This window comes from Eleutherodactylus coqui, chromosome 1 (assembly GCF_035609145.1).
Source record: "Eleutherodactylus coqui strain aEleCoq1 chromosome 1, aEleCoq1.hap1, whole genome shotgun sequence".
Lineage (NCBI taxonomy): Eukaryota > Metazoa > Chordata > Amphibia > Anura > Eleutherodactylidae > Eleutherodactylus > Eleutherodactylus coqui.
In genome coordinates, this window is record NC_089837.1 from 520,030,949 (window position 1) to 520,037,269 (window position 6,321).

Consider the following 6,321-nt stretch of genomic DNA (forward strand, 5'->3'; position numbering starts at 1 on the left):
AGTGGATTACAACAGCAGGGCAACCTAAACATGGGGAAGCCCACCCGAAAATCTGAATTTACTAACATGAAGCAGAGTGCAAACAGCCCAAATGAGAGGGCAAAAAGAACCTGGTGTATTTGAGAAAACTCGTTAAAAGCTCAAGCACGATTTAAGATAAAAAAATGGAATAAAATGGACTCTAGAATGGTTATGTTAAAGCATCGTAAAATGTCAAAAAATTAAATATACCTCCAAAATACTCAAAAGGAAAAGGCACAATATACTCCTCCGTGGCCCATTACTCACACCAAGATGACTGCATTTTTACAGATACTCCCCCCGAGATCCTAGCCACACCCATGAGGAACTAACACATCTAATGCACTACTAGAAAGCGATAATATTTGCTTTATTATTAGAGATGAGCGAGCGTACTCGGAAAAGCACTACTCGCTCGAGTAATTGGCTTTATCCGAGTATCGCTGTGCTCGGGGCTAAAGATTCGGGTGCCGGCACGGAGCGGGGAGCTGCAGGGGAGAGCGGGGAGGAACGGAGGGGAGATCTTTCTCTCCTTCTCTCCCGCCCGCTCTCCCCTGCTCCCCGCTGCGACTCACCTGTCAGCCGCAGTGGCCCCCGAATCTTTAGCCCCGAGTACAGCGATACTCGGATAAAGCAAATTACTCGAGCGAGTAGTGCTTATCCGAGTACGCTCGCTCATCTCTATTTATTATCATTTTTACGTTTCTACTGTATGTTTCCTATGATGTTGATGAGATAGACAGCTCCCTGGAGACACCCTAATATAATAAATTCCATATACTTATTGTATATGCATGATAATTAATGCTCTATTCAAATTTGCATTGTATGCTTCACTCAGAGCATCCGGCGCAGATCTGGCATGAAATGCTGGGTGAAAACGTCATATAAATGCCGGACAAGTGCCAGAACTGAACAGACCCCATTAGAGTCAATGCGGTCTGTTCGGCACAGTTTGGTTCTGTTATGAGATGGATACATTCAGCCTGAGGATTCCGTTTCTTTGCTCCCCGTGCCGGATTCCATAGTGGAGATGTGAATGAAGCCTTACTGATCCTGTGCCCCGTGGACAGAAAACACAAGCTCTAGCGACTGCTAGAATGACAGAACTGTGTCAATACCACAATGATTTGCAGCGCTGCGCCGTAAGAGGGGGGAGGAAGCAAATACAGAAAGAACATTGGCTCCATGTAAATACTTCAGAGATGAGCGAGTATTGATGAAGTCTCAGCTGGAGATATCTTTATTAGCTGTTATTATCATCTTAGTAAAGCAAGGATTTTTATTTTCCCTCGGAAATCAGATTGCATCCAGGCGTAGGCATGCGGATCATGGAGAGAGGCCAGCTGACCCGACGGCAGAACAAATCACTGCTCTCCAGCGATCTACCATCTTCTCCGCTATGTTTGTAAAGTATTGAAAGGATCTATATTCAGACCTCACAATCCAGTTAGCGCATAAATCAATGTGCAAATATGCTGTCATTAAATAAGAGAAGAGGAATTCAGTATCTTTTCTTTAGAACCCTGTAATTACACTCATTTCATCGTAATTGCTTTTTAATTATTATTTATTTACTTTTGCGGGGCATTTTTAAAAATATTTTGTTTCTTTATTGACTTTATATTATTTATTTGCAATATTACATTTTTATCTATGGATGATTATTGTTGTTATTATATACTTTTCTATTTACTTTTATTGTTTTAACAGGTTTTTTCACTGTCTGTTTGGATTTCTGTGTTAAAGGGAATATCCAATTTTTAGCAAGAAGCAGACAGATCCGTTCATTGCACAGTGGCCCTGGTTGGTACTGCAGGCTGAATCCTATTGAAGTGAATGGGGCTCAGCCTGCAGTACCAACCCGGGCCACTGTGCAATGTATGGATCTGTCTGCTGCCTGCAACAAAACAGCTAAACATTGGACAAGCCCTTTCACCTGTTCATGAGCAGCCTGTAGTACAAATTTGAAAATTTGCACCGTGACCTGATTTTTGTGCAGATTTTTTTTTAGCACATGTAGATGGGGTATTGAAAATTCTATTAATTTCTTTTCTAGTGTTAACTTTGCAGTGCAGAAATCTACCGTGTCACAGTAAATACATATTATTATAGGGTCATACTATAATTACCATACAGGGAGTGTCCAATACAGATCAAAAATGACGTCAATTCTGTTATAGTCGAGTCATTTTGCCTTGACCATCCCAAAGAATAGATAATCCCAGTTAAGTACAGGGTAATTGGGTATTAGTGTATCTTGACGCCACCAGAAGCTAGGGGTTTGACAGCAGGAACGCCCCTCTCACATCCCTAGCTCCCGATTGGCTCAAGTATTGAAGGTCCTAGCAGCGTCTGTATGCCAGGCAGTGCCCGCTGCTAGGAGCTTAGCAGGGATGTACGTTCATCAGACCTGGACAGTGGAATCCCCTGGCGGCAAGATGTTCCGAGGCCCTAGCCCCTGCAATCCTTGGCTTTTACCCCTGGAAGTGCCTTCACCACCACCGGAAGTGGTGCCAGGAGCGCCTTCACCACTGTCCTCCCCCATTAATGAGCACTGTCTCAGATTGATGCCAGCAGCAGTGTGTGCTCCGAAGGACCACTGCACTTCGCGGAGGGCCGGAGCAGCATTGACACTGATCGCCGAGATATCAGCTGTGAGGGTAGGAGCTCTGAAACAGATCGCCGCTATGGAGGGGGTGAGCAGCGGAGGTCCGGAGGGGCTTACTGTGAGCAGTCCGGAGGAGCGGAGCACAACAAGCTCTCTGGCACAGCAGTAAGAAGGACTTCCTGGTGGCGTCAAGATACACTAATACCAGATAAATGATGATTTGGCTATTCCACCAAATAAAGGAAAGTACTTTCCCTCAGTGTCCCTATATATAAATACTACAAAAATCATACAAACGAGAGAGCTTCATTAAGGCCTACAGGGTTAACTGTCTTCAAGCGGTGAATCCAATGTCCACCATCAGGCATCTTCTAACAGCCTCAATCACCATAAATCTTAATACACTACAGTCACCACCATGGTCATTAACTACATGACATGTCTTAATTTCTCCCAAATGATCCCCTATTCATCTACGTATTTTTCTCTTGGCTTTGCTTACATAGTCCTTGCTACAAGCACTGGATCATAGGTACACCAATGGCACAATTACAAACATTCTTAATCATTAACTCCTTACCAGTCACTTGGTTGACAGTCTCATTGATGTATGAACAAACAGTGCACTTTCCACATTTGAATATCCCCCATTGCTTACGGTCCAGCCTAGAGCCCCCATTTCTTGGTCTCACAAAGTGGCTGTCACCCAAAGACCTACCTGACCTAAATGTAACCGCTGGTTGCACCTGATAACATCCTTAATATCCTCATCACATCTCAGGAGGGCCCAATATGTTTGTAAGATATTGAATACGACTCTATTTCTTTCAACTAATGTCCTTATAATCCAAATAGCTTCCTCATCCTGTGATCCTGTTTAGATGCCAAGAGGCTAGACGTATCAGAAATGCTGGGATCAAACCTTCCTTGGGGCAACCCCTCTTCAAACAAATGTTGCCTGAAGTCTCAGATTGTTTTCTAAAATCCCAAATATTAGTACAATTACATCTAGTATGCAAATATTGGCCTCTTTTCGCAAACTATAAGGATGATGGCCCTCACATTGTAAAAGAACATTGCCCCAGGTGAGTATATGATACGTTTTCAAACTACCCGGTCCATCCGTCACAATCTCTAGATCAAGGAAGGTAAGTTTTTCTGCGTCAATTTCAAATATAAATTTAATATCAACATCCGTATTGCTCAAATGTGCCACAAATAACCCAAAAGATTTGATAGAGCCATTCTAGAGGAAAAAGACATCATCTATAAATGAAAGGTCCACTGTGAATCATCATGATTAAATACCATAATGTCTTCCCACCAGTCCAGGAACAAATTGGCATAAGTGGGGGCACATGGGCTCTCCCATGGCCACGCCCCTGAACTGGTGGAAGACCTTCACATCAAAGTGATTAAAGTTATGCCGTAACACAAACTCCAATATACTAGCGACAAACTGCATCCCACGAGATCGCAGAAAGTATCTGGTAGCCTCAATATCCCATTTGTGGGGAGTACAGCTGTACGGGGCCTCGTAGTCAATTGCTACCAACTTTACGGCAGCATGAACTGGTATCCTTGCTATCTTTAGCAGTAGATCTAATGTGTCCTTGATGGTAATGCTGTGACAATCACGCAATTGTCAAGATAAATACTGGTATTCCGCGACTACGACCCCACTCATGATACTATTGGTCCACCTTTCAAGGCATTTAATCCCTTGCGTATTTTCGGCAGAGCATAGAATTTAGGGGTGATTGGATTCACAGGTGTCACAAATTCCAATTCTGTTTTGTCTATTAATCTGCTACTAAACGCTGAAGACAAAATTGCTTTTAGCCTATGACAATACTCAGTCATGGGGTCTCCTGGCAACAGCTCAGAACAATCACGATCTCTCAACAATGCTTGGCACATCAATAGATATCTATCTTGGCTCCACACCACAACATTTCCACCCATATCGGATGTTTTAATTATTATTGCCGGGTCCCTTTTCAAATCCAACATCGCCTTTCATTCATCTTGACTTAAATTGTTTAAAGTGTTCCAACTGTTAAATATAATGATCTTGTATGGGTAAAGTATGTGACTTTGTTAACCCTATGCCTTAAATGGCATTTGTTTTTTAAGAAAAATTATGCATAGAAGTATATCCGTTTGGGTATGTTAAAGTAATCGCTTTAGGGGTATTGTAGCCTTATTAATCAGGTAGGCCTAATTATATGTAGACAATACATCAGAGAAGAGAACAATGAGAAACACTCTAGTGATGTTTCCAAGCTCTTCTGTTTTACTGTTGCAATGCAAGAGGTTATATAGTTGGCATCCCCCACAAAGTCAATAAGTCAACAATGCATAGTCTACAGCATGCCTGATACCTCTTGGTAAAACATTACAAAGGTTGATTGCGACAAAGCTGCATGCTCAGAGTCTGAGAACCCCTTTAGTAAAACTACAATATGTGTCTTTTGTGCACGTACTTCTTGCTATGGAAACGAGACTACTGCATAAAAGCTAATTCAATACTTTCACAGGTATTAGAGGTGGGTAGTTATCAGGACCTAGTGTCGTTATTACAGGAATCAGAAAGGATTGAAAGCCAGGGCCCATTTACAGGTTTAGGGGCACCAAGCACTAAAATGCCACCCCCAATAAACATATCTATAGTAGACAGGTTCTGCTGATTGGTAACCGCAGAGTTGGAGGGTCTTGTTAATGCACGCCAACTGTATCCAAACAGTTTAAGTCAGGATGAATGGAAGCAATGTTGGACTTGGAAAGGGACCCAACAATATAATTAAAGCATCCGATAAGGGTGGAAATGTTCTGGTATCGAGCCGAGATGGATATCCAGTGATGTGCCAGGCTTTGCTGAGAGATCATGATTGTTACGAGCTGGTTAGGTAGAGAAATATTAGGGCCCGTATAGAGACAATGACTTGACTGTATTGCATCCAATGTGAAGTGCTTTTTGGAATTGCCTCCTTTTTCAGGACCAAGTGGCTCATAATCGGGAATATGGGAGAGCAGGTTTGAAATACGTTTTCCACAAACAATAAGTACAGCCCATCTGGATTTGGCTGCTAAACTATATTGGGTCTTCTTATTATGCTCCTTACAAAGTCTAGCTCGTTCTAGTTCCCCGCTGCTCTACCCATACTGAGCCGCTGTCTTCTCACTCTCCGACTGTATTGTCATAAAAAACATTTGCTATCATTACATTATCTTTGAGGAGTTGGGTTTTAAATCTAATTAATAAATTATGGTTTTATGGGGATATATTTGATGCAGTTATTTGTGATACATCCGAGTAGTATCTGTAATTAATAGTTCAATTTTTTTTAATTGATTTCACCAGCAGAATAGTGAGCGCAGCTCTGGAGCATAATACAGGATGGAACTCAGGATCAGTACAGGATAAGTAATGTATGTACACAGTGACTCCACCAGCAGAATAGTGAGTGCAGCTCTGGTGTAAAATACATGATGTAACTCAGGATCAGTACAGGATAAGTAATGTATGTACACAGTGACTCCACCAGCAGAATAGTGAGTGCAGCTCTGGAGTATAATACAGGATGTAACTCAGGATCAGTACAGGATGAGTAATGTATGCACACAGTGACTCCACCAGCAGAATAGTGAGTGCAGCTTCTGGAGTTGGGTGTGTGCTGGTTAAGCTC